General features: G+C 41.5%; 1 protein-coding gene and 2 long non-coding RNA genes across 3 annotated transcripts in view; 1 reads left to right on the forward strand and 2 right to left on the reverse strand.

Moving 5' to 3' along the window:
* LOC122829985 overlaps positions 1-13,628 on the forward strand; it is a 52,074-nt gene that overhangs the window by 11,058 nt on the left and 27,388 nt on the right. Inside the window, exons 5-6 of the mRNA XM_044114992.1 lie at positions 7,203-7,817; positions 9,533-10,171. The gene's annotated coding sequence lies outside the window, so the exon portion shown is untranslated. The remainder of the gene's footprint in view (positions 1-7,202; positions 7,818-9,532; positions 10,172-13,628) is intronic.
* LOC122830015 lies at positions 108-589 on the reverse strand. Its single transcript, XR_006370470.1, has 2 exons — positions 504-589; positions 108-410 (listed from the first exon to the last, which is right to left on the reverse strand). It is a non-coding gene; the product is annotated as an uncharacterized LOC122830015 (long non-coding RNA).
* Positions 5,059-5,623, reverse strand: LOC122830011. The gene is made up of 2 exons (XR_006370469.1): positions 5,455-5,623; positions 5,059-5,361 (listed from the first exon to the last, which is right to left on the reverse strand). It is a non-coding gene; the product is annotated as an uncharacterized LOC122830011 (long non-coding RNA).

The following is a 13,628-nucleotide window of genomic DNA, read 5'->3' on the forward strand; positions in this document are numbered from 1 at the left end:
CGTTTTTGTTGACTTTATGCAGGAGTTTTCTGATTTTACATCAATTTTTGTCATGTTGGACGTTAATCGTCTAACCCACATGCAGAACACAAACAGGAGGTGAGGAATCAGATTAATAAGTTTTATTGTTGAACAGATCGAAAATGAGTTGTTTCTTATCCTACTGGATCCGGAACGCCAGCGATCTGAGGACTGGGGAGATGACAGGTAAGCGGGTTATCTGATTATTGGAGGAGGAGTAACGGAACGGGCTTACTGAATGAGATGAGGTCAGCCAGACAGGGAGGGAAAAGGTTGGACGCTGGAGTCTGGGTCCTGATGGCTAAAAGCCTCGGCCGGTGCCAAGGGAGGCGCGTCGGAGGGCGGGCAGACAGTCGGGCCGTCGTCGATCAAGCTCCACGAGGGGATTTCTATGGGATGATCAGAGGAGAAAAACGAATCAAGTTAGGAGATATTTTGGATAAACTCTCAGAGATCAAAAAACTCAGAGGGGCTCAGGGTACCAAACAGGTAAAACACTCCGGCCCGGAGAAACGGTCAGCCGCTCCTCTTAAGCTGTTGCAGATGGGGCTGATAACGCACAGGTGCGGAAACGCCCTCCTGTAGATGCCGTCTCGTGGCTCCCCCTGGTGGCAAAAACAGCTCCATACGAGTGCAAAAAACTCCAGCATCCAACAGTACCCCCCCCCTAACGTCCGCCACCCGGCGCCCAAACCGACAGAAGGCAAGGAAGACCGATTTTCGGTGATCAGAGCGGATCCAGGATGAACGAACCCGGCACCCAAGAACGGTCCTCCGGCCATAGCCCTCCCAGTCGGCAGGTACTGCCACCCACGACCTCGCCGGACGGAGTCCACGACCCGCCGGACAGTGTAGGCAGGGTGCCCATCCACATCTCGGGAGGGGGGGGGGGAGTCGGGAGGGGGGCAAAAGGCACTGGTCCGAACTGGTTTAACTTGGGAAACGTGGAATGTGGGGTGAACACGCATGGAGGAAGGCAGGCGAAGACGGACAGCTGTGGGACTGATTACAGAGTCAATCTCATATGGGCCGATATACCTGGGGGAGAGTTTCTTAGACATTGCCTTCAAAGGAATGTCACGAGTGGAGAGCCAAACCTTTTGTCCGGGGCTGTAATGAGGGGCGGGAACTCTCCTCCGGTCGGCGAAGCGGCGATTTTGTTCTGCGGTGCGATTCAAAGCGGAAATGGTCATCTGCCAGATTTTTTTACAGCGGCGGATGTGATGTTGAACAGAGGTGACAGCTATCTCCCCCTCATCAGCCTGGAAGAGAGGAGGTTGGTAACCTAAAGCGGCCTCAAAGGGCGAGAAACCCGTGGCTGTAGATACGTGCGTGTTGTGGGCGTATTCAACCCAGGGCAGGAACTGGCTCCAGTCAGATGGATTGGTGGATGTTAGGCACCTCAGGGTTGATTCGAGCTCTTGGTTCATCCTCTCAGTCTGCCCATTAGATTGGGGATGATATCCAGAAGTTAAGGTGGGTTTAGCATTAAGTGCTGAGCAGAAGTGTCTCCAAACCTGTGACGTGAACTGGGGGCCACGATCTGATAGGATCTCCCGAGGAATGCCGTGGAGTCGGAATACATGTTTAACAAGAAGTTGTGCCGTCTGGAAAGCCGTGGGGAGTTTTCTGAGAGGGATGAGATGGCAGGATTTAGAAAAACGATCTATCACAGTGAGAATGGTGGTCATACCTCTGGAGACTGGAAGTCCGGTGACAAAATCTACGGCGATGTGCGACCAAGGGCGTCCTGGGGTGGGTAAAGGTTGGAGAAGACCGGCTGGCGGTTGGTGAGTGGGCTTATTTCTGGCACAGATGGGACAGGCGAGGACGTATTCCCTAACATCCTTGTGTAAAGAAGGCCACCAGAAGCGACGATTTAAGAGAGCTGTGGTACGACTGATCCCGGGGTGAGCGGCAAACTTTGCAGTATGTAACCAATGGATGAGGCGGGCACGGATTGAAGTGGGAACGAAGGTGCGATTAGCGGGACCAGTGCCGGGATCAGGTTCGGTTTGCTGGGCGTGATTTAATTATATCTTCCATCTCCCAGGTAACAGAGGCAACAGTGCAGCTGGGTGGAAGAATGGTGGAGGGAGTCTTACCAGAGTCGTCAGGAGAGTACAACCTGGACAGCGCATCTGGTTTAATATTTCTGGAACCGGGGCGAAAAGAAATTGACAGGTTAAACCTAGAAAAGAACAACGACCAGCGAGACTGACGGGGATTGAGTCGTTTAGCGGACTGGAGGTAAGCCAAGTTTTTATGATCAGTCCAGACTAGTACTGGGTGTTCTGCTCCCTCCAGCCAATGCCGCCACTCCTCTAGCGCCAACTTGATGGCTAGCAACTCACGATCACCCACATCGTAGTTTCGTTCAGCAGGAGAAAGTCTGCGAGAAAAAAATGCGCACGGGTGAGTCTTGTTGTCAACATTGGAGAATTGAGAAAGTACGGCTCCAACTCCCGTTTCAGAGGCGTCCACCTCCACAATAAACTGTTTAGCAGAATCGGGTTGAATGAGAACCGGAGCCTGAGCGAAAAGTGATTTGAGGTGGAGAAAAGCCTTTTCAGCCTCGGTGTCCATTGAACGGCGTTTTGGTGGAAGTGAGAGCTGTGAGGGGCAAGGCTGTTTGGCTGTAGTTTGGATGAAACGTCTATAGAAATTAGCAAAGCCCAAGAACCTCTGTAACTGTTTATGGGTCTGGCTCTGGCCATTCCAACACCGCTTTGATCTTTTCCGTTGTTGGCCTTATCTGCCCGCCTCGAGTATGAATCCAAGAAACGTCACTGATGTTTGGTTGAACTCGCACTTTTCGCCTTAACAAAAGTTTATTTTCTAAAAGGCGTTGAAGAACCATACGGACATGCTTCTTGTGTTCTGCAATGTTCTTGGAAAAATGAGAATATCATCGAGATAAACAAAGACGAAAATGTTAAGAAAATCTCGGAGAACATCATTAACTAGAGCCTGAAAACGCTGGGCGTTGGATAAACCAAAAGGCATAACTAAATACTCAAGTGCCCTAAAGGGGTCTTGAAAGCGGTTTTCCATTCGCCCCTGGCGGATGCGCAGCAGGTGATAAGCATTCCGAGGTCGAGTTTAGAAAACCGTGGCGCGCCGTGAACAGGTTCTAGAGCGGATGACAGAAGAGGTAATGGATATTTGTTTTTACTGTAATCTGGTTCAACCCCGGTAATCAATGCAGGGCCTTAATGATCCATCCTTCTTTCCCAAAAAAAATCCAGCTCCCAAAGGAGAGGATGAGGGGCGAATGATGCCTGCAGCCAAGGAGTCCTTAATGTAAGTCTCCATGGCTTCTCGTTCGAGACGGGAGATATTATAGAGGCGGCTGGAGGGTAATGGAGCTCCGGGGAGGAGCTCTATAAGCGCAGTCGTATGGTCGATGGGGAAGTGAAAGTGCTTTAGCCTTACTGAAAACGGGTGCTAAATCTTGATATTCCGAGGGATTAGGGACAAATCGGGAGGTCAACCTCCTGTGTAACTGCCGGTGGTGAACTTGGAGGCACTGCAGAGCGGAGACAATCCAGTGACAACGGAGAGACCAGGATTCGATATGCGAATCTGCCCAGTTTATATAAGGGTTATGTTTCTGAAGCCACTCGAACCCCAGGACAATAGTAGCGGTTGCTGACGGGAAGACGAAGAAGGAAATTAGTTCACTGTGGTTACCGAAATGACCAATTGCAGAGGCTTAGTTTTGTGGGTTATCTGGGGCAGAGCCTTACCATCCAGGGCGGTGACGCTGAGAGGAACCGAAGCGGAGTGGTTTGATTGCCATCTGTTTAACTAAGGTGGAATCTATGAGGTTTTGTTCGCACCCAGAATCTATGAGTACGGAAAACTCAGAGAATCATTTTCAACAAACAGAGTGGCAGGGAGAAGTAGTCGAGGAGAAATTTTCTTTTCTTGTTTTAACTGGCCCGCCAGCCTCCTCTCATCTACTGGCGGGCCTGGGCTTTGCCCGACTAGGACAGGCAGCAATGTAATGGCCTGGCGACCCACAGTACAGACACAGATGGGAACTTATCCTCTTCTGCCGTTCCTAAGGAGTTAGTCTAGCTCGCCCAAGCATCATGTGTTCAGGCTCAGACTGAGTGTGTGATTGAAACTGAGGTTGAGATAATTGTGACACTGGGGAGAGAGCAACCCTTACAGGTGGATTCTTCCTGGTCCTTTCCTTATTACGATCCCTCATGCGGTTGTCTAAACGGATAGCGAGGGAAATTAAATCATTCAGAGTCTTAGGTTCATCTGTGGTTGCTAGCTCGTCTTTTAGTGGTTCATTAAGGGCATGAAAAAACATGCTTTTCAAAGCCGGTTCATTCCATCCAGACGCGGCTGCCCTGATCCTGAAATCTACAGCAAAGTCTGCCACAGATCTTGGCCCTTGTTTAACAGACCATAGATTTCTAGAACTGGATGTGTTATCGGGTTCCTGACAAAAAGTCTGTTTAAACTCCACCAGGAACTCGTCAAACGAGCAGCCAAAGTTGGTTGGATCCTTAAATCTAGCCTCTGCCCAATCCAGTGCTCTCCCTGACAGATGAGATATGATGTAGGAAATCTTTACTCCATCATGTGCAAAGCTCCGTGGAGAGTTATTAAAAGTTAGGGAGCACTGTAGAAGGAATCCCCCACAACGATTGATCTCACCTGAGTATTTCTCTGGGTTCGGTGGGCGAAACTCAGAAAACCCGGGATGGACATGAGGTGCTGGATCTGGAGCCGGGTTAGGAGCAGGAACTGGATCTGGAGCTGGGGCGGAATCTGCAGCAGCGCCCTGCTGAAGAGCCCTTTGTAAAAGGCTAGCCAGGTGGTCCAAACGCTGGTTGGTTTCATTCTGCTGGCTGCCAAGAACCCTTAAAGCTGCATCATGTGATTGAATGAGTGAATTTTGTTCCGCTAATGTTCTCCTGAGTGCTTCTGCTGGGTCAGTATTGTGGCCGGAGTGTTCTGTCATGTTGGACGTTAATCGTCTAACCCACATGCAGAACACAAACAGGAGGTGAGGAATCAGATTAATAAGTTTTATTGTTGAACAGATCGAAAATGAGTTGTTTCTTATCCTACTGGATCCGGAACGCCAGCGATCTGAGGACTGGGGAGATGACAGGTAAGCGGGTTATCTGATTATTGGAGGAGGAGTAACGGAACGGGCTTACTGAATGAGATGAGGTCAGCCAGACAGGGAGGGAAAAGGTTGGACGCTGGAGTCTGGGTCCTGATGGCTAAAAGCCTCGGCCGGTGCCAAGGGAGGCGCGTCGGAGGGCGGGCAGACAGTCGGGCCGTCGTCGATCAAGCTCCACGAGGGGATTTCTATGGGATGATCAGAGGAGAAAAACGAATCAAGTTAGGAGATATTTTGGATAAACTCTCAGAGATCAAAAAACTCAGAGGGGCTCAGGGTACCAAACAGGTAAAACACTCCGGCCCGGAGAAACGGTCAGCCGCTCCTCTTAAGCTGTTGCAGATGGGGCTGATAACGCACAGGTGCGTGGAAACGCCCTCCTGTAGATGCCGTCTCGTGGCTCCCCCTGGTGGAAAAAACAGCTCCCTACGAGTGCAAAAAACTCCAGCATCCAACAATTTTAACCGATCCTGTTCAAAGCTCAGTGAGGTTCTTCGGTTTGTGGATTCTCAGGCACCTTAGTTTTATATGGCAGTGGATGATTATTTTGTTTTTACTGTTTTTGTGGTTGTTATTTCTTTTAGTTTTTTTTATGGGCCATATTTGTTTCTTAATAAATAGGATTGATTGATTTGATTTACTCTGTTTAATTAGAAACCTAAGTACCAAAAGATGTTGGAATTCAACCAATTAAAAGTAATGAAAACAATCCTGTTTCCGCTATTTGTAAAATAAAAGAATTGTCATGGTAAAGCAAACAGCTTCTGAGTAGACTAAGTTATTTCCTCCCTTAAATTAAAACTGGTAAAGTCTCATAACTATCTTTATACACGGGGTTGCTTGGGCAGCTCATCATTGACCCTCTTTGCTTTTGTATTAAAAAATGTTAAAGGTTGACAGAAAATTTGAAAACATGTGATCTTGGAAGACATTATTGCTAATACTTAAGCACCAGCTAAAAAAGTCTAACAAAAAATGCAATTAAATATGTTTTTGCAGTTTAATCCTAATTAAGTAATCCGCCATTGTATCATAAAACAAGATATATAATCCTGATCCATTTAAAAGTAAGGAAAAGGAAAAGACATTTTGTAACATTAACAATGATAAAAAATAATTTGTATTTTTGACTAAATATTCTTAGGGTACAAAATTTATCTATTTACTGTCAATTTTATTGTGCTTTTGTATTTTTTTCTACCATTTTGTTAAATAATGTCTGCAGCTTGCTGCATTTTGCTGGTTGTGATTAGTTGGTCTTTTTACTGCATAACATTTTATGTTGTATTTTTGCCCATTCTATATGTTATTCTTAATTCTGTTTTTTTTATATGTGCAACTCTGTAAATGTTTATATTACTTTGTCACTTTGCTGCTGTTATACTGAAATTTGCCCACTGTGGTACGATGAAAGATATTTTTATTCTATTTGATCAAGTTAAACTCAGATAAAGAATCAAGAACATGCCAGATCAAAATGGAGCTAACATGTACTAGATGTAAACACACATGCTGCATATTCTTCGTTCACAAACACATTTGCATTCACATAAGCCTCACTGTGCTCAATGTGAACCTGTAAAAGATTGGCTATAACTCACCCTTAATACAGTCGCTCTTAGAGATTTGAGTTTAGTGTATTTGAGCTGAGCAAGCAGTGGAGTTTTAATACCTGATGCATACGTTGGTCCAGTATTCTTCCAAAATTATAGCCTTCCTATAAAGATCACAAACATGCTGGTTCTGGTAAACCAGCTTTGCAAGAGCACTTTCCAAATACACCATTTTGAGTGAAAGGGCTTGTGCAAAATTCACAGCGAGTTACAAAACGTTGGATGTGCACAACAAACATTTTAATTTACTGTGTGAGTTCAGTGCATCTTATTGTTATTTAGCTGAATTTAGTTGTCTGGAAGAGATACAGATTGTATTTCTGCAATAATTCTGAATTTAGTCTTTTTAACAGTGTTTCAAATATGAAGTTATTGTTATTCCTGTTTTTCACATATCACATGTTTTTCAATGATAGGAGATGCCAAGGAAGAAAAATACCTGAAGGAAGTTGTTGTTGAGGAGGTGGGTCAACAGGAAAGTGACCGAAAACTCTCTGAGATAGTGATGTTTGAAAGTGGGAAAAAGAACCTAATCATGCCCATTGATTTATTTATCAATAATAAATCTGGCCATAATGTGCGAACTGTACTGATGAAAGGAGTTCCTGATGTTGGTAAAACTTTCCACACAAAAATGTTCATGATCGACTGGGCAAATGGAAAATCCAACGAACACATAAAAGCTTTAGTGACCCTTGATTTCACTGAGTTGAATACAAAGAAGGATGAAGTAAAAAGTATGGAATCTCTGCTGAATGATTTCTTCAACAAAAAAGAAGTTAATGTTTCCAGTGATGACAAGAAAAAGATATGTTTCATTCTTGATGGCCTTGAAAAATGCAAACTTCCTCTTAACTTTGAAAAGAACAAAAAAGTTAAAGACTTGAATGAAGCAGCATCAATGGATGTTCTGCTAACAAATCTGATCAAAGGAAATCTGCTTCCTGACGCTCATATTTGGATCATTTCTCAACCAAAAGAAGTGAATAAGATTCCTTCTGAATACATCAACAAAACTGTCCTCTGTCACGGTAAGAATACCCGTCTAAATCAATTACACTTAGCTTGTGCACAAAATAATCCTTTTTGTTGACTATATTCAGGTAGTTTTCGGATTTCATATCAATTTTGACCGATCCTGTTCAAAGCTCAGTGAGGTTCTTTGGTTTGTGGTATTACTGGCACCGTAGTTTTATATGGCAGTGGATGATTATTTTGTTTTTACTGTTTTTGTGGTTGTTATCTCTTTGTTTTTTATGGGCCTTATTTGTGTCTAAATAAATAGGATTCATTGATTTGATTTACTCTGTTTAATTAGAAACCTAAGTACCAGAAGATGTTAGAATTAAACCAATTAAAAGTAATGGAAACAATACAGTGGACGCAATTTGTAAAATAATGAAAGAATTACCGTATCATGGTAAAGTAAACAGCTTCTAAGTAGAACAAGTTATTTCCTCCCTTAAATTAAAACTGGTAAAGTCTCATAACTATTTTTATACATGGGGGTGCTTGGTAGCTCATCATTGACTCACTCTGTTTTTGTATTAAAAAATTTAAAAGGTTGACAGAAAATTTGAAACGTGTGATCTTGTAAGACATTATTCCTAATACTTAGGCACCAGCTAAAAAAGTCTAACAAAAAATGCATTTAAATATGTCCCTTGCAGTTAAATGCTAATTAAGTAATCCGCCATTGTATCATAAAACAAGATATATAATTCTGATCCATTTAAAAGTAAGGAAAAGGAAAATAAATATTTTTGTCAAATTGACAATGATAAAAGAAGAATTTGTATTTTTAACTAAATATTCTTAGTGTATAAAATTGATCTATTTTATTCTTAGTGTATGAAATTGATCTATTTACTGTCAATTTTATTGTGTTTTTTAGTTTGTTCTACTATTTTGCTTAATAATGTCTGCAGCTTGCTGCATTTTTTTGGTTGTGATTAGTTTGTCTTTTTACTGCATAACATTTTTTTTGTATTTTTGCCCATTCTGTATGTTATTCTTAATTCTGTTTTAATATATTTTAGATTTTTTTTATGTGCAACTCTATAAATGTTTATATTGCTTTGTCACTTTTCTTCTGTTTTACTGAAATTTGCCCACTGTGGCACGATGAAAGATATTTCTGTTCTATATTATCAATTTAAACTCAGATAAAGAATCAAGAACATGCCAGATCAAAATGGAGCTAACATGTACTAGATGTAAACACACATGCTGCATATTCTTCGTTCACAAACACATTTGTAATCACATAAGCCTCACTGTGCTCAATGTGAACCTGTAAAAGATTGGCTATAACTCACCCTTAATACAGTCGCTCTTGGAGATTTGAGTTTAGTGTATTTGAGCTGAGCAAGCAGTGGAGTTTTAATACCTGATGCATACGTTGGTCCAGTATTCTTCCAAAATTATAGCCTTCCTATAAAGATCACAAACATGCTGGTTCTGGTAAACCAGCTTTGCAAGAGCACCTTCCAAATACACCATTTTGAGTGAAAGGACTTGTGCAAAATTCACAGCGAGTTACAAAACGTTGGATGTGCACAACAAACATTTTAATTTACTGTGTGAGTTCAGTGCATCTTATTGTTATTTAGCTGAGTTTAACTTGTCAGGGAGAAATACAGATTGTTTCTATGCAATAATTCTGAAGATAGTGTTTTTAACAGTGTTTCAAATGTGAAGTTATTGTTTTTCCTGTTTTTCACATATCACATTTTTTCAATAATAGGAGATGCCAAGGAAGAAGAATACCTGAAGAAAGTTATTTTTGAGGAGGTGGGTCAACAGGAAAGTGACCCAAATTTCTCTGAGATAGTGATGTTTGAAAGTGGGAAAAAGAACCTAATCACGCCCAATGATTTATTTACCGACAATAAATCTGAGATTTCCACACATCCTGATATGCTCAATAATGTGCGAACTGTACTGATGAAAGGAGTTCCTGGTGTTGGTAAAACCTCACAAACAAAAATGTTCATGATCGACTGGGCAAATGGAAAATCCAACGAACACATAAAAGCTTTAGTGGACCTTGATTTCACTGAGTTGAATACAAAGAAGGATGAAGTAAAAAGTATGGAATCTCTGCTGAATGATTTCTTCAACAACAGAAATGCTGTAGTTTCCAAAGATGACAAGAAAAAGATATGTTTCATTCTTGATAGCCTTGAAAAATGTGAACTTCCTCTTGAATTTGTAAAGAACAAAGAAGTTAAAGACTTGAATGAAGCAGCATCAATGGATGTTCTGCTAACAAATCTGATCAAAGGAAATCTGCTTCCTGACGCTCATATTTGGATCATTTCTCAACCAAAAGGAGTGAATAAGATTCCTTCTGAATACATCAACAAAACTGTCCTCTGTCACGGTAAGAATACCCGTCTAAATCAATTACACTTAGCTTGTGCACAAAATAATCCTTTTTGTTGACTATATTCAGGTAGTTTTCGGATTTTACATCATTTTAGAACTTTCTATCATTTTTGACCGATCCTGTTCAAAGCTCAGTGAGGTTCTTTGGTTTGTGGATTCTCTGGCACCTTAGTTTTTTATGGCAGTTATTTTCTTCCTTAATTTAAACTTGTACATCCTCATAAATGTTTTTATGCTGGGGTGCTTGGGCAGCTCATCATTGACTGTCAGGTTCAAACACCTAATCAAAGACAAAAATTAATTAAACACAAGAAAGACAAGAGAGATGGATTCTTTGTACTCGCGAGGAGAACAGACAGAGATGTGCTTTCAGTTACAATCTCCTACTGCTCTGAAATCACATATGCCTGCTCCTCTCTTTTATTGCATTTAGGATCCCTATCACATTGGGCGCTGCAACTCTCAAAGGGCGGGGAAAACAAATCATCACATAGTTGCAGCGCTAATGACAATCACTATCTAGACACATGTTATCTACACACTAGATTCTTCTGTTCCAGGCACAGCGTCGAGCAGACAAGTTGTATGTCTTCACGGTGATGGCTTTGTTGCTATCTAATAGGTCAAGGAGAGCAGAGTTTCCGGCCGGGCCGCAAACTCTGCTGGAAGCGGTTGTCACTGCTTTCTCTCAGGAAGGCCTCAGGAAGGAATCAAAGTTATTCAATACACAGAAACATTCTTTGTACTAAAATTAAAATGAAGTAAAAGCATATAAGTAAAGCATTATAAAGATATAACTATAAGACTACATGAACAACAAATAATTTGATAATACCAATAATACAATTTACCCAACATTTCCCCCCTGTTTATCACATATTTGTTCCACTTCAAACAATTTTCAGCTGGGAGTTTATTTTTTGGAATGCAAATATTCTTACACTCAAGGGTCACACCCAGTCCAAAGGCCAGGTTCTGGATACCTGTCAGGAGAATCCTCATCAGAGTATTCTTTGTCAGTTTCAGAATCTTTGGCTAATAAAGGATACATCTGTGCCATCCGGGGTCCTCCATGGTAAATCGCTGTGGTAATGAGACAGTTAAACAGAGAACGCAGGCAAGGAATAAAACAACATCCACACAAGGTTAAAATTGCAGCAAAGACTGCAACTGATACCAAGGCAGAGGACACAAGGTTTCGGTACTTCCCAAAAGCATCCATCCATGCGTCCCACATGGAAGTATCCACTCCAGAGAGTTCCTTCATTTTGCCATTCAGGGTACAGAGCCCTGCAATGGCTTTCTTCAAGCTCCCATCAACCGCTGTGTTGTTTGGCAAAAAGGGTGCAGCAGCTTTTCACCGAAAACTGTGCATACCCCTCCTTTCTCGGCCAACAGCATGTCAAGAGCGATGCGGTTCTGAAAAGACATCAGTGAGGTAGCAGCCAGCTGTTCATGGACTGCCTCGAAACCATCCTGTGTCCTGTTGCCCAGCCTTTGTACGTTGTAATGGATGTAATTAATTCTGTCTACGTTCTTGTTTACCGTGCACCACCAACAAATTGTAGATTCAAAGCCAGCCGCAACCTGGTCGACTAGTCGATATTCATCAGGTACTCCATGAGGGACACCGATGGCATCGATGTATGTAGGTTCAGCATCTGTATTTTTCCATGTCACTTCACGTTTCTGTATGTGATGCCACTGTTGAGGTAAAACACTAGACAAAGTGTTAATTAGGTCTTTAGCAGATATAGGATAGACAGATACAGGTAATAACAGAGAAACTAATGCACAAAATCCTGTTACCTTTCGAGGTAATCTATCAAAAAGTCTGTCATCACCACAACACCACCAAACATCTGCACGAGAAACAGGGTTAAAATCATTGTTTACAGTGATTACAGCAGTACACATAGTTTCAGACAGATTTCCCAATCTTTTCCCGTCCCTGTTATATTTACACATGTGAAGTTAGCTGGAGCTATTTTCTTAGAAAATAAAGGTTTCTTGTCATCTGCTGCAGTAAGGGGAAATATAGAATCATAAGTCACACAGGTGCTATAGGATTAGTTTTAGTCATTACCTCTAATAAACATTGTGATGTTTGCTGGAGTCACACAAAGTAGAGGCCTTGGTTCCATACAGACTACACAATCTTTTTTAGTCATTTTGCAGCTTGTTCTACCATTAACAACCAGTTATTATAACAACCCAGGAGACTGAAACAATAGTAGTAGAACGAGGTGGAATACACACTTGAATCCCTACTCTCATTCCATGAGTAGGGCTACAAGAGTTCTTCCTTGCATAAAGTTTCTCCACATGAAAACACAGCAAAAAAACCCAAAAACAATAAAAACAAAACAATACATTTATTTATCATTTTGCTAAATTTGCAAACTTGTTCTGCTCCTAAAGACACTACAGGGTTGTGGACAATCTTCACCAGTTTCAGACGGCTAAACCTCTATTTAGTTTAGTCCCCTGTTTACCTGGGCTTTGCCCTGCAGGTCGGTGAGCGTCCCAAGCTTGTCTTCTTCTTTTTTTTTTTTTTTCTTTTTTCTTTTAGCTACTTTTGAAATGAAATGACCTTTTTGCAATGTATTAAATGTACCCTTTTTTAATTTTTATTAATTAGGGTTGTGTTTAGTGCAAATTAAACAGGCTCTACAAAAATTTTTGAATAAGAAGTAAATCCATAAGTAGTGTAACGTTGATGTATCTGTCCTACCATCCCCCCTGTTGAGACATGCGAAACGCCATGGCTCAATATTGCAGCCCACTTATATATGTTTTTTGGTAGGATAGGTTTGTTTGCAGGTCACTTATAGATTTTATCTTCTATTTTTGCTCCACTTTTTATCCAAAAATCTTTTTCATTTTTAGGACTTAATTGTTGCATGTCTTTTAGGATCTTTTTTCATAAGTTTGATATTTTCCATATGTAAGACGTTTATTTGTCCCTCCTCTGCCTTCCTTTTTTTTTTTTTTTTTTTTTTCCATCTTGTCAGCGAAGGCATTCCCTAGAGACACTTTATCTTTCCCTGTGGTGTGTGCGGCACATTTACAAATTGCTAGTTGTTTTGGTAGCTGCACAGCTTGTAGTAAATCTTCTAATAGTTCTGCATGAGTTACTGGTTTTCCTGTAGAAGTTATCATACCTCTATTTTTCCAGTACTGTGCAAACGTGTGGACTGTTGCAAAACGCATTTTGACTATCGGTGTAAATCGTCACTTCTTTATCTTTCTTTGAGGAACCATCAACAAAAAGTATTTCACCTTGATCTAATGGTAGATCTTTTAAATCATTTCTACTCTTTGCTGTTTGTTCTGCCATTTCCTGACAATCATGCTTTGTACCATCATCTGGAAAACAAGTTGCAGGATTTAAAACTGTGCATCTTTCAATAGTCAGATGAGGTTGAGATAAAAGTGTGGACATACATGAA

Source organism: Gambusia affinis, linkage group LG01, assembly GCF_019740435.1.
Source record: "Gambusia affinis linkage group LG01, SWU_Gaff_1.0, whole genome shotgun sequence".
In the NCBI taxonomy this organism is placed as follows: Eukaryota; Metazoa; Chordata; class Actinopteri; order Cyprinodontiformes; family Poeciliidae; genus Gambusia; species Gambusia affinis.